General features: G+C 37.8%; 1 protein-coding gene across 2 annotated transcripts in view; it reads right to left on the bottom strand.

Annotated features, from left to right (window-relative positions):
- LOC148645902 (uncharacterized) overlaps positions 1-15,371 on the bottom strand; it is a 50,435-nt gene that overhangs the window by 28,903 nt on the left and 6,161 nt on the right. The window lies entirely within an intron of this gene.

The following is a 15,371-nucleotide window of genomic DNA, read 5'->3' as shown; positions in this document are numbered from 1 at the left end:
GTTTGGTTCTCTTACGAGGACACACAGAAACCTCTTCAGTGTCTTATACCGATAACCCAAAATCCAAACCCAAACTAAAAAAAGAGAAAAAGGGAACTGAGAACGAGCTGCTGCTGTGCTGTTTCGAAGTGTTACCAAACGAGGCTTTAAAGCCAAACAAAATACGTCTCTGCAGCCTGACATCCAGCATTTGGTATGTATCAAGGAGAACCAGCCCTCTCACTAAGTGAGCCAGAAATACAGCCGGGCTACTTGCAAGCTACTGAGTGTGCATTCCTGCGTCCATTGGGAAATCTACGTGTTGAATATAATGTAACGGATGAGGAGTTAACATATACTTCTGATTTATAATTAGATAGTTATTGTGCATATTTTTGTTTCTCAATGTCCTCATAAGTTCATTGGGACAGAAGGCTACCCCACACTTGTGTACAAATATTCAGTTCCTTTTGATTCCGCTCGCTCAGTTTTGTTTCTGACAAGGCTAACGTTAAGTATGAGAGACATCACAATTAATCAGCTGTACTGATGCCCTAGTTTTTACAATATTTTTCTTATTTTTTTTTTGAGGTGCTGATTTGACTCCTTCTGTAATCAATAAAAGGTCTTTGTAAACCATGTTTGTAGCTTGTACAGTATATGCGTATTTCCTCTAATTACTGGAGTCGACTAGGCTACTGCTGAGGTATAGAGCTAGCCCGTTTCAAACGTTGAGGACGGCTGGGTCCTTGTGCGGGCCGCAGAAGTTTTTAGTGTCGGTCATGTGGGCCGCGAGCTGTCATAGGTTGGGAACCTCTTCTTTAGAGGGTCTAGTACAGTTAAAAAGAAACCACTGGGTGTTTCCACAGTCCTAGTCCTCTTCATACTGCAAGCCAGATTATCATAGAAAGACTGGGAACTATGTGAATAGCTAACAAAGATAAGGTTATACTCTAAGGTTTCAGAAGGCTGGGTAACTGGTCCTGGAAAATGCATGCTCTGGGACAGGGCTAGAGACTCGACGTAAAGTCCCCAGAGCTGTGTAGCATTAGAGCCATAGCAAGAAACCCAGCCATAGGCCACCAAAATAAGGTGCAAACACTGGATTGGAGATAAGCAGGCACTCAATTACACTTCAGATTGAAAAATCACAAACTTAACTACCAAATGCAGGGAAGAAATTAACCAGGAAACTACAGACCTGCAACTCTTACTTCTGTTTTTGGCTAAGTTAGAAGAACACATAGCTTGGAAAGTGAAGGTCTTATCTAACTAGAATTCTTTGAAGAAGCAACAGACATTAAATAACACTAAAGCACATGACATTTTGATTTTCAGAAGGTGTCTGATAAGGCAGCTTTTTAAAGGTTGATTCTTAAAAGCCACAGAAATGCAAGCTAATGTACAGTAAAACCTTAGTTTTCAGGAGGGTTAATCACCCTGAAGTCTCTGCAAAAGGCGATTTTGCAGATGCAGGACTTAATCCTAATGGGTAAAGCAGGGTATGGTACAGAGGCTCATGAAACAGGCATTTTGGTAAAAAGCCTTTTCTTAGAACATATTTATTTCAGAACTAGTGTTAATAATTATTGGTAGCATCTTTAATGAAAGATAACACCGTAAACTTAAAATTATGCATTGTTTTATTTCTGTATTTTACAGTGGATATAAAAACGATATCGCGATCATAGCATAACCTTCTGATGAGAGTGCATTACTACTTTTTACATCTTGTGTTCATTAGAAATCCAGCACTACTGCTCTGTAATGAAGTTTATTACAGCACAGTAATACAGATGCAGCACTTGGAATGTGCATCACTTCTTAGTAACGTGGCATGGTGTTGTGTGATTCACTGGCCAAAGATGATCAATAGCTTGCACTTATGATGCGTTAGATCTTAGTGAAACCATTGCTTTGTTTAAACTGATTCCAAACTGTTCACCATCTTTAAATCCAAGCCCCTTGCTTTTCAGCATTTACATGTTTCCACTTGGTCAGCTTTTAAGGTCACATGACCTCAGCAATCATTTCTATGCTGGTGATACTCAAATATACATCCATACCAAACCTGACACTGATGTAGCTGTCTCTATTCTATCTAATTGCACCTGTGACATAAAAATATTGGATGACTCAATTTCCTTCATCTTAACTGTGAGAGACATGCTTACTGGCACCCCCCCATCAACTTAGTAAAGCTAGTCCTGTAACCCTATCTGTAGATGGTTCTGTACTTGAGCTTCAGTCTAAATGGAAAAACCTTGGGGTGATATTCGATTCTGGCTTAACATTCGACCCATATGTGCAGCATATTGTCAAAACATATTTTTCACCTCAGAAATATCGCTAGACTACACTCTATGTTATCACTAACTGTGGCTGAAAAGCTGATCAACACATTTGTGTTCTCCTGAATTGACTACTGTAATGCTCTACTTGCTGGGGTATCTAAATCTACTTTGAACAAACTGCAGTATGTCTAAAATTCAGCAGCCAGAATCCTGACCAGGTCTATTACAAGTTATCACATTACTCCTATCCTGGAGTCCCTGCACTGGCTTCGGGTCAAATTTCGTGTGGACTTTAAAATCCTCATGCTCACCTATAAGTACCTAAGTACCTGTCTGAGCTATTATCGTCCTACTCCCCACCTCGCAACCTTCGCCCCTCTAATTCTGGTCTCTTAACTGTCCCCAAGCCTGTCTACACTCTAGGGGTGACAGGGCCTTCTCCTGTTATGCCGCCAAGCACTGGAACTCTCTCCCCATTGATATCAGAGAGTCACAAACTCCTTCAAATCCAAACTATGAACCTTCTTCTTTAGAAGAGCCTTTACCCCTCTGCTCCATACTTAGTACCACCATCCACAGTCTCCTCTGTGTATTGTAATTGTGTTTTATCTTGTGTATTTTTACTGTAATTCTGTAAAGCGCTTTGAGAAGACACTTTTAAAGGCAATATATAAAAAAATATAGTTTTATTACTTTTTAAAATCGACTTAATAGGGAATATTAATATGAAACCATTTAATTTGGTAGCAAAATAAAATGTTTCTGATCGTCATTAAGAATAGGAACAAGCAAGTTTATTCCATGTTGGTGAAGAGAGGTGAAGAGAGGTGTGAGGTTGAAACCTGCAAATGAAGAGAGGATTAGAAGGAAGCGAGTCTGTCGGTGAGAGAGGGGGGAAGGTGTGATCCTAGTTTCAGGATAACTTTAGTTTTGGATTCCTTTTTCAACCCCTCTTTGAGAACACAAATGGAGAGATCAGTGTGATCATGGCTGTTAGAGGTGAAATGAGAAACTATGGGCTTGGAGAAATCTTTGATACCGCCATTAACCTTATTTACTGCATCACTTGCAGAAAACGCCCACTACCTACACTGGGAAAACGGAAGGAGACTGGTAGACTGCCTCAGGGAACATGTCAGGGCTGTGAGGATCAAAGATTCTCTCATTTGTGAAACTTTTTGTATTTTCTTGTTTTTACTCAGATAAGAATAAACTACATATACAATTCTTTTGACAGGTGGAAAGATGTTCAGTGCTTAACACCATTTTCACCAGAGAAAGCATTATGCCACATATTGTCTCTCAAATACCACACTAATACTATTAGTGTGGTATCGAAACTAAAATTATTCTGCAGTTAGGATCCTACATTCTCCCTTCCCTTAACGACAGATTACTGTTCTTTTAAATTTTCTCCATTCATTGGAAGTTTCATTTCACACCTCTCTGCACCCATTCTGACTTCACACCTCTTGATTGGCCTCTCTTTCTGTCCCCTGCTCCCGCCTCTCACTCCTCCTCCCTCCCAACCTTTGTTCTCCCGCTACTTTACCTTTGCCTACTGCCCTGTCTCTCTCACACCTGAAGAAGGCTCCACGGCCGAAACGTTGTGTTCTCTTTCTTCTTTTTTTCAGCATGGAATAAACCTATTACTTGTTCCTTTGCAGCCTACGCATGCTGACGCAGCTACCCACCTGAACTACAACACTAATACTACTGTGTGTCACACCCCTACCTTAAAGCTAGTAATAAAATGGGCTGTAAATACACAGTATGTAGGGGCACTTTCACACACCCCAACTCTATGTCTTGCAATAACACACTGCATTCACAAGAAGGCCAGTCTTTTTAAATAAAAGCTCTTCTAAAAAAGGTTTTGAGTCTAGATTTGAGAGAGCAAAGGTGACTCTCTGATATCCTCAGGTAAACCAAGAGACTAAAGAAATCGCTAATGATAAAATATCTGCCTTGTGCCATTTCTCAAACTGCTCCAAAATCAGGCACAGAATAAAAACCTCTAATCTGAATGCCATGATGGACACACCACCAATTACCCCTACACAGCACCTTTAACACCAAGGACAACTTAAAACGAATACACGCAACAAGTACACGCACCCCCCAAGGAAAAAATACTGGCTCCACAAAACGGATCAACAATGCCGGACCAGCCCTGGAAATATGTTTGATCCACACGACAGTTACGCCAGGGTGAAAAATGGGAGCGATGTAAAAGCTGGATATAATGAACATGCAGAAACAAACTGAAGAACAGTAAAATTTGTTTTGCAAGAACGGCAATTACAAACGTTTTAAAATACGTACTTGCAACACAAAGATCACAGTAATGCACTGTTATTTTAAAACTAGCTCTATGGGCACTACATGGTACTGATGCTGCCCACTATTATTTGCTGCCCACTAACTCCCTTTCCCAAAAACTTTACAGCTAATTCACAGCTGGATCTTATGGAAGCCCGTTTCCACAAGGGACTAAAAACAAAACGCGCTATGGTATCTCATAATTCCGACTTAGTATGATACTTTTTACATATTTGACATATTTCCATTGTATGTCCTTTTTTACTTAAAAAAGAAGGTCTTCTTTAGCTCAGCTGGTAAGACCTGGGTTCGAGCCAATGCAGTGAGGCACGAACTAGGGTGGGAGCAGCGAGGGCACAAGGCCTAGAACCCGAATCCGTTACAATAACAAAAGGACAGACAATGAAATGTGGGCTATTTCGAAGTCACAAATGTGAGATAAAAGTCGCAATTCTGAGTTACTAAGTCACAATTCTGAGATACCATAGCGCGGTTTTTTTTACTCCCTGGAGGAAACGGGGTTCCATCGGATCTTGCCTTATGAAACCAAAAATCCAGACTTTTGTCAACATACAGTGAATATCAAAAGTCTACACACTCATAGCAATTTCAGCTTGTGTTGATATAAAGGCTGAAATCAGGACAAATCATATCAGACCTTTTTTCACTTTTAAGAAGGTCTTGTAACCAACAATATTTAAGTGAAAACCAAATGCATCATTTTTATGAAAAATAATTAAAAACAAAACTCTCAATTGGTGTGTAGACTTGATACCCACTGTATTTACTAAAGTGATATAGCTACATAATTTCACAGTGTTAAACAGTGCCCCATTGCTCAATGAATCTTTACACCCTCAGTATGATAAAAACAAAAACCATAATCTCATAGGCAGGCGTGAACTACAGTAGAGTTAATAACTTCCTTTTTAAAGAAATACAAATTTTAAAACACATCTGAGATCTGTTGTAACTGTTAATGGTAAATATAATTGTGATTCCCAACAAATTAATATGCAAACTACACTCATTTCTAATAACTGTACATTTCACAATGTGTCAAAAATTAAAATATTAATATTTACTAATAATATTAAGGATATCAGGGTGTAATAATAGATTGGATATCAGAGTACGTTTCGGGAACTGTTAAGGTTTTATAATTTCCTAGAGAAGACTGTCAAACAGGGGTAGTGAACACATTATTATGTTTTAAGGCAGACTTATCTGCTTGTAAGAGCAAGGTAACTTTCTGCTCAATGAAATAAGCTACAATACGGTCAGGCAGACAGATTTTAAATTCTTCAAACAAAGCAATAGCTTAGCTATTTAAGTTAACAAAAAATACCCCTATCTCTTGTGCAAACCTAAAGGGTGGATTGTTTTTAAATTTTGAAACATTTCATGGTATGTCTCAGGAACTAATTCACGGTATAATCAAAACAAAACACCCACTGGGCACAACGAGGTATGACATGCAGGTGTGAAATACAGTAGAGTTAATAACCTCTGTTACTAAAGGTTTCAGATTTGTTGTAACTGTTAATATAATGGTCATATAATTGCAGTTCTACCATTTGTCACCTAATACTGTTATTGTTATACATGTGTGTTGTACCAGTGATGTGGTTGTTGGGGTTATTCACAGGTCCAGTCTTAGTATACTGACTCAACCATTGAGAAAAATATGCATGTACTATGTTGATGTTAGTGATTTTACAATAACTTTTGTCTTACAAATTAAGTCCCAACGTTAGACTATGCAGTGCAATGAGGAAATACAATCATCAACAGGACTTTTTTCTCCCAGTCAGCATTCTTTAAATAGTGCCTTCTCCTCTCACATTCCCAAACAGTAGCGCACACGTCAATGAAGAGCAGTGTGATTGTATACAACATCAATATACAGTAAAGTATGATACCATATGGTTTTAAACCCACTACAGTACAGTAGGCGTGAAATATATTTTTATAATCCAATTTTCTGGCTACAGCCTAAATATTTCCACATACCGCGTTTCACTGCTCCACCTGGTGATTTTACAAACTAGTCCACTAGAAGAGTATTAAAAAACATATGCGATATGGTGTGGTGTGTAAACCGCAACCTGCTGCCTGATTCTGTGTGCGTTCTGAATGGGTGAATCTGTAACAGAAGTGTGCTCACTCCCTTCCCACTCAACCAACTCTCCTCTAATGTTTGTTACCCTTTTCCACAAACCATGTGAGAACCGAGACTGTGGTCACTTAGGGACCAAAGGTTTAACTTACTTAACAGCATAACACTAATACAGCCATTAGCCTCATGTCTACCCACACCGTACATGTAGTGCCTTCCTGACAGATTGAATACCTAATGCATGACGCACCTGTACATACAGACCCAGCCATTCAAAATCAGCTGTGTTAAAACGCAGTGGATGTAACGCAATATACCGCATCTTTTTTTAAAATAGGATAACAGTATCTGGAAGCACCTTGTAAAAACACCAGATGGAGCTAATAAAGCTTAACCTCTCATGTACAGCATTTGAGCTGTTGACAGAAAACGGCTGGTTTCTAAGCCCAGTCACTGCCCAATCTTTATTCAATTAATAATTTAAGTTGTATACTCTTTAGACTTTTAATAATTTTAAACTATGTATTACAGCATATCAACCATTAAACATTAAAAAGTCAATATTTTATAAAAGCAAGATTGCTCAGTTGGACCAAAGTTTACTAACATGAGTTCTGGTTTTAACGCGCTTGTTCTAACATTAAGCTTATATTCTGTACTTCATAAAAAGTTGTGACGTTTTATCCTTTTCTAAGAATATGTAGTAAGAACACCACTTGCTGTTATTGTAGAAAGATACATGTTGTAGTGATTTAACATAACTTGATAGTTATATGAATATAGAATCGTGTAACTAAGCAGTTAAAGTATCACAAGTGGACATTTTGGAAACTTTATGACATTTTTTTTAAACTTCTATTGTCCTTGTAGTGGCAATGAGCACTTTAATGTAGAGAGCTGCACCCAGGTGGTTCAAAACGCCATCAGAGCCGAATGCATAAAAATAGTCCACTATTATACAGATGCAGCCATTCAAAATGCGCGGGCGATACCGCATTATTTTCCGGTACACTGTACGCAGTCTACCGCAAATTACCGGTAAATACCGCTAGTTACCGTAAATTCTCCTATAATACGACAAGCAAAATAATAGTATCCGGAATTTCCGCAAGGTGGAGCTAATAAAGCTCAACCTCTCATGTTTGAGCTGTCGCCATCAAAGTCTTTAACGAAGATATTACTAATAGTATTAATAATGAATGACCTTGGACAAGCTGTAAGTGTAAACTCAAAGTATTGCCCTGGTCAACATTCTTTTTTTCATTGACCGTCTTTGTAAAAGTAACACCACAGCATTTCGCAATCATGCATTTGTTTCCAATCATGCAAAGTACAGTAATTTTTGAGAATTGATTCACCATGCCTTTCACATGCTCATAAAAGAGATTGATTTAGGAACATAAACATATTACCGTATGAAAACTGTATTGTATACAGTATGTATATGTATATTTAATGTCTTAACTGTGCCCGTTTAAGTATTGAATATTCATATGGAATTTTACCACTGAAGGGAAATTTAGTAGCTGAGCATAAAAAGAATAGGAGCATACTGCAACGCGTGTGAAGGCCATAAACTATATTAATTTTGGAACATAAACATACAGTATATGGCTGGTCTCGGTACTTTAAAGAAAACATACACGAAACATGGTTTCATTATGACCAGAATCGGTCTTGAGATATTTTTAACTTGATTTACAGTATTTGAGAGGTATGTCTTAACACCGATACTACGTAAATACTGCTCACGTATATGTTTCTAGGTTTATATTATGCATTTCATACGGTCAAATTACTTTTGAGCAACTAATAAGAAGCGCGAAACGGTATGCCCAGGGCGTTTTAGTTTCGTTTTGTGCTGGGACTCTGCTTTAACAATGTCGCCGTGGATTGATTAGAGATATCAAGTACATACAAGTCATTTTTTAAATGTTGTAGTTCGTCTTGTAAAAATGTTACGAGTACATCATCTATCAACAATTACACAGGTTCTGTTTCCTGTTTCCATATTGCGGATTTTGGTTACGTAATATTATTTTCTAAATTTCACGTTGTGAATATATGATTTGGGCAAACAGAGCCGCAAAGAAGTACATTATGGGTTGTTTTTTTTTGCAGTTTTATCTAGAACAAGCTATGCTTAAACCTTTGTCTGATTCTTGTGAAACTATCCACACGACAGTTACAGTACCTAGGAGTTGACTTCAGTGATGTCACTGATGGGATGTTTCTAAAAATCCATCCTCTGTAAAACGTCTTCTCTAGTTGTCCTGCATATGACTTTATTTACTATGACTTTATTTTTTAACAAACATTTCTTTGAAAAAATGAAACGTTTCCCTTGGTCAGAGATTAAATAAAACCTCACTCGCACCAAACAAATTTATATTTCTAAATATCACAACATGATCGAACATTTATATTGATTTGAATCGCGTTTTAATTTAAATCGTAAACGCGTGTTTAAATATATGTGTTTAAAGGCGATATACTGTATAAAAGCGCTGATTCTTATGGAGTGTGTTCCGCCGGGGATTCAAAAAATTTATTTTTTTTAATCGCGTATCTAAGGAAAATTGCAGTATAACTTTGTTCATGCACAAACAGTGGCATGTTACATTATAATTTGGGTGTCTCCTCTTGCCAGAAAGCTCTAAATTGCATTTTGAGTGCGGTTTTTGACTTTTTCTAAATTGCAACCCATAAATAAAGCTGATAAAGCTTACAACAGCACATTGGACAATGCAACGTAAATTGCAAAAATGCACTTGGAATCTGTCCAAGCCCTCCTACGAAAATTATTTAAACTGCGACACTGATCATTCATCTCTAAATAAACTTTATTTTATATAGCGTTTTAAGCGAATAGGTAATTAGATTGCTCATAAACCTAATCGCTTTTTCTACATAAACACAGCGTGATTGCTCTCTGAAAATGCTTTTCCTTTTTAGGCTCAGATTTCAACTATAGATTGTATTATTATAAACTTTCTTGGAAAAATGTACTTTATGTAAACCATGTTTGCTATTAATTCATTTAGGGCTAAAATACGTTCATTGTCTTCCAATCGAGTAGAGTTGACATTGGAAGCTTGCCACTCCCGGACTGTTACACCAATGCATTAGCATGTTAAAGCGATTCCATTGAGGAGCCCAGCTACCAGTTAACACTGTACTTCCTACTTTGAAAATACCTGTGAAACCGGTTTAATTCGACACAGCCAGCACTCCGGCAGAGAGGGGGTTGTACTCGTAAAGTAGAAACAGGCGAGATTTCCAGCGAAAGACACCCCCCCCCTCCCCCCTCAAAAACCCAGTAAGTACAGTTCTAGTTAAGAAAGGCGAGGCTCCTCAATGAAATCGCTTTAACATGCTAATACGTTGGTGTAACAGTCCGGGCGTGGCAAGCTTCTAATTTCAACCCGACCACAGCGAAAGGAACCCTTCTTTCATTTGAAGACAATGAACATACTTTAGCCCTGAATGAATTAATAGCAAACATGGTTTACATAAAAGCCCTTTTAGCCTTTGTCACTAATGAAACAAAGGTCACTAGCCTTTGTCACTAATGAAACCACTAAATAAAGACATAAATATAAAAATCTTAAGATTTTTAAAATACATGACTTTGCTAAAATTTATTTGAAAATAAAGACGATTACAAACGCCAGGGGAGAGAGAGAACAGGGGAGGGATGTTGGTTTTGCATAAGGGAATGCATAAGGCTATGGAAATGAGGTCTGTTTGGGAATGTGGAGTTATATGTTCTGGCTGTTTGTGAATTATCGTTGTTGAGTATGGAGTGTTGAGGTATTGATTTTGTGTAATGCTTTATGTTGAAAATTGAGGTGGATTTTGTTTATGATAAAGAGGATAAACTGGGATGGGAGGAGGGTTTGGTTTAGCATAAGGGGCAGGATTATGATAATTGGAGGAATATGCGAGAGTATAATGGTTTGATATATTTGATTTTGTATTGTGGTCGTTATCTATGTTTTTGGTTGGTATTATGTTTATATGGTTGTTTTTGTTGGTTGGTTGTTATTATGGTTATTAATAATACGATCTATAGTTGAAATCTGAGCCTAAATAAAAAGAAAAAGCAAGTGATTAGGTTTATGAGCAATCTAATGACTTATTCGTTTAAAACGCTATATAAAATAAAGTTTATTATTAATTTGCTGGACAGAGCGGTGAACATTATTATGCATAAGACAAAGATAACGATCCTGATCAGTTTAGAAATCTGTGTACGCTGTAAGGTTTTTACTTCTTAAACTTTTAAAATACACGTTTCGAATAGAAAGAAATCCTCTTCCTGGTATAGTCGCATGAAGAGAGAGTCGAAACAGCCCTACACAGCCCTGTCGCAGTACAATAAATATAACATATCGTTATTAAATTCTTTAGATACACGATTCCATATTATATTAGCAGAAAAGCTTAAAACTACCACTTTTTCACATGCTATTTCACATGTTAGTTAAATTTAATTTATTTATATATTATATATTTATATCTCCGACCAAGGGAAACGTCTCATTTTTTCAAAGAAATGTTTGTTTGTTGATTGTTATCAAAAATGACTTAGAATCGATCATGTTGTGATATTTTGAAATATAAAAGTCAATTGATTTTCCATAATATTGCTATTCTATTTTTTCGAAGAAATGTTTGTTAAAAGAAAAGTCCAGCACCAGCTGGATTTGAACGCACAACCTGTGAGTTGGTAATCAGGCACATAGACCAGTAGGCTACAAGGGAAGTCGCATGAAGAGGGAGGCGAAACAGCCCTACACAGCCTTGTCGCAGCACACGAATATAATCATATCGTTATTAAATTCTTTAGATACGCGATTCCATATTATATTCCCTATTAATCAAATTCTAAAAGTATGCTTGCTGACTCCGGTATCTCTTTAGTTAAAGACTTCGATGCTTAAAATGTTTAGGGAGAAATGGAATACTGGTGTGTATTTTTTACTTTAAAGTACCAAGACCAGCCATATACTGTATGTTTAAGTTCCAAAATTAATATCGTTTATGGCCTTCACATGCGTTGCAGTATGCTCCTATTCTTTTTATGCTCAGGCACTAAGATTTCCCTTCAGTGGTAAAATTCCATATAAATCTTAAATACTACAACTGGCACAGTAAAGACGTTTACTGTAAATCTTTCTACGACAGACCAACGGACCACGAGTGCCCCTGTCGGTCAACCAATCACGTACCGCGGTACCCTGCGTCATCTTGCGTCACAATGCGTGACGCCGTAGCCAATTACCTCCGGTATGTGTCTGTACCGCGCACTTTGAATGGCTGCATCTGTAGCTTACTGTGAACATGTGTTTATTTAGGTTTACACCCGAATAGAGAAAATCGACATTTTGTCTTACTCCAAATGTCAGCACCCAGTAATCAGCCAACAATTTAATTTGGAATTAAAAAAAAAGTTTAAACTGTACTATGAAGTACACCGCCTGGGACTGAACCCGATCCGTCAGCGTCATTCAACAGGGAACCAGCTGGCTGGGCTGAAGGAGACCTCAGTCCAGGTGCCTGATTTGCTCTGGGAGGTTGTGTCTGGCAGAACTGGCTCCGGCGTGTGTATCTGAGTGAATTATTACACACGATGGTTTTGTGTTTAAGAACTTTCTCACAGAAATCTTTAAATTAAACGAGGGAGGGGGGAAGGGTTATTTTTTACAATTGCCAGTAATTGGAGCACAGCTTATCAATACGATGGGCAAATGTTTTTTTTTATTTTTAAAAACAAAATAAAAAATAAGATACAATGACATTTTCCTGCCTAAAACATTGCAAGACTTTAAAAGCTATAAAAACTCGTTTAGATAGTTAAAAAAAAAACAGATTTGCGAAAAACGGGTGATTTTATTTCCTCGTGATCAGCTTAGAATCTTTGTGTATGCTGTAAAATTTTTACTCTTTAATTCAACGTTTAAAATATTTGAATTTCATAAACGCAACACACGTTTCATACGGGAAAACAATCATCTTCTCTTCTCTTCCGGTTGTGCAGGACAGATCAGCAGGTCTTTTTCTCCCAATCAGAGGCTGTGAAAATAGCGCACCACCCGCTGTGTTCCGTCAGGGGGCTTGGGCACGAGGAGCAGCACAGCATGAGCGAGCTCTATAGTGCGGAGTGCGAATGACACCAATAGCGTCTGCATTTATCGCTTATTTCAAATTAAACAATGTTAATCGTTATCTTTGTCTTCTAAGTCACTTAATTAACTTTAAGCATAGCTTTCCCACCATGTAGATTTTCCCACCAAACAAAGCAGGAGCTGATTGTACTTCCTAATGGCATCACATGTGTAAGGATTAGATGGTAATCGCTTTTTTAAAAACACATTTTAGCAAAGTTTCATCTACACAAATGCCACAAAACTATTCTCAATTGTATTTCTGAATGTTAAGGCACACTTAGTTAAACGTTTTAAAAACATCTAAAGAAGAAAGTCAGGTGTGAACAAACGATTAGTTATCGATAATATGAAAATTAGCACTAATAAATTGTTGCACTTTTCCACATCCTGTAAAAATATTGATTTACAAAGCTTTGTTCAAATGTATGTTAATTCTGACTATTAGATAATAAGTAAAATACAAAATTAATAAAGAAAATAGGGTAAAATATAAGTTAAAATATCTTACGAACAACCAACAATGAATAATCTCAACTGTTAATAAAAAATAAATATCTAAGGAATCGGATGGCACAGTGGTTAGCATGCCTTTTGTGTTCTTTCATAAATAAAACAGGACCACCAGACGTCTCTGAAGAGCTCAAAATGAAATAATGTATGGAAATCACTGAACTGAAAGATGACTAGGATATCCTTCCATGTTTCATTAGCTTGGCCACCCTGCCGTGCCGAGGCCCTGGGTTCAACTCCTGAGGTATTGTCTGTGTGGAGTTTGCATGTTCTCTGTGGGCTTTCTCCAGGTAAACTTATTTCCTCTTGCACTCCAAAACACACTGGTAGGTTAACTGGCTCAAGGGAATACTGAGCCTGCTTTAAGCGTGTGTTTATGTCTGTCTGCCCTGTGGTGGACTGACACTATGTCCAGGGTGTATTCTGCCTGGCATCTGTTTCTTGCGGCAATAGACTGTTACGACCTCAAAAATACTTCTAGGGCCCCAACACAAAAGAATGGCCGAGAGATCGGACTTCCCCTGGAAAACAAACCAACTTTATGATACCAAAAAAACCCAGGGAGGCAGCGGTGCACATCTGTATTCCAACTGGGAGGGGAAAGACCAAAAGAAAAACACAACCCTGACAGACTGGCTAAAAAAAACAACTAGATAAGATAGAACCGGGAAAAAAAGGTGGTTGTGCCTAACAATGCGGCCATACCAAAAAAAAGCCTTCTGCATCCTACCCATATCTACACTAACTACCCCAAGCAAAAGCAAAAACAGAAAAGCACACGTCTTTCCCCCATCCCCAATACACACCACTCAACTAACCTCATTCCCCATCTCCGACCTCTCAGCGCTCTCCCTTTTGCAGTCTCATTTCCCCTTTTAAATGTTTCTGCCTCATTTGCTTAATATATCATTTGGCAGCACCCGGAGAAAAAGGAGAAAACTATTAGGAAAAAAAATAACTCTCCAACTGAGGACCGTAACAGACTCCAGCTGCTCTGTAAAGGATAAAGAGATGGAGCTAAAGGCACTGTGTAACTACTGTATAGACAGAGACCGAAGCGCACCACCAGATGGCAGGATCTCACTGAGGAGAAATGATTTTATAGTGCTGGTTAAAGGAGTCAGCCTTTCCACTTCTCTGGGTCTGATCAATCCAACGACCTATTTTCTGTGCTTTCCCTACCCTGCTTGATTTATAATTATTCTGAAAATCTCCTTCTTGAAATAGGTCATTTATAAATACCTGTTTTACCTGTTAACATCTTGCACCAACTCTGTGATAAAATATTCACTGTGCTCAACCTGACAGAGTTCTTAGTTCATCCTGCTACCAGCATTGAATATAGCAATCTAAAGATTTCAATTATATCTTTATTTAGTAGTTCCACTAGTGACAAAGACTAAATTACTTTCTTGGAAAAATGTCTTGTTCCAAAACAATGACTCGCTTTAACAAAATATATTTACAAATGCTTTCCCCTGGCGATCTACCTGACTGTCCGACTGTTTGAGAAGCCCTCCATGAAACCATGTTTGCTATTAATTCATATAAGGGCTCTCTTACTGAATTGCTGTTTTTCATGGGTGCTAACTTTCTGACCCTCTATCCAATCACACTTTCACAGTCTCCCTACCAGAAAAAAACCTGATTATTCAAGCCCCTAACTCTCTGCCAAATCTACTTCTGGTTCACATGGTCTTTTGTAACACACACCTTTCTGGGATTTTTTGCATTTCTAAGCTTTTGCAAGTGTTCCTGCATCCCTCTTCTGCACTATGTCTGGTCATGGCTTTTTTCTGTTTGCTTATTTCAAGGTAACACCTGCTCCAATTCTAAAACTTTTTGCTCATGTGGATTTTTGTATTTTCACATTTACATCTCTAACACTTTAATGTTCCAAATTTTCATTTGCCTTCATTTTTAAAAATGAATTTCAGTTTCAGCCTTTAAAATGCTTAAGTTTCTTTCTTTTGT

Source organism: Lepisosteus platostomus, chromosome 17 (genome assembly GCF_059453375.1).
Source record: "Lepisosteus platostomus isolate fLepPlt1 chromosome 17, fLepPlt1.hap1, whole genome shotgun sequence".
NCBI lineage: Eukaryota > Metazoa > Chordata > Actinopteri > Semionotiformes > Lepisosteidae > Lepisosteus > Lepisosteus platostomus.
The sequence above is the reverse complement of the archived record's forward strand: the minus strand, read 5'-3'. Positions and strand labels throughout refer to the sequence as shown.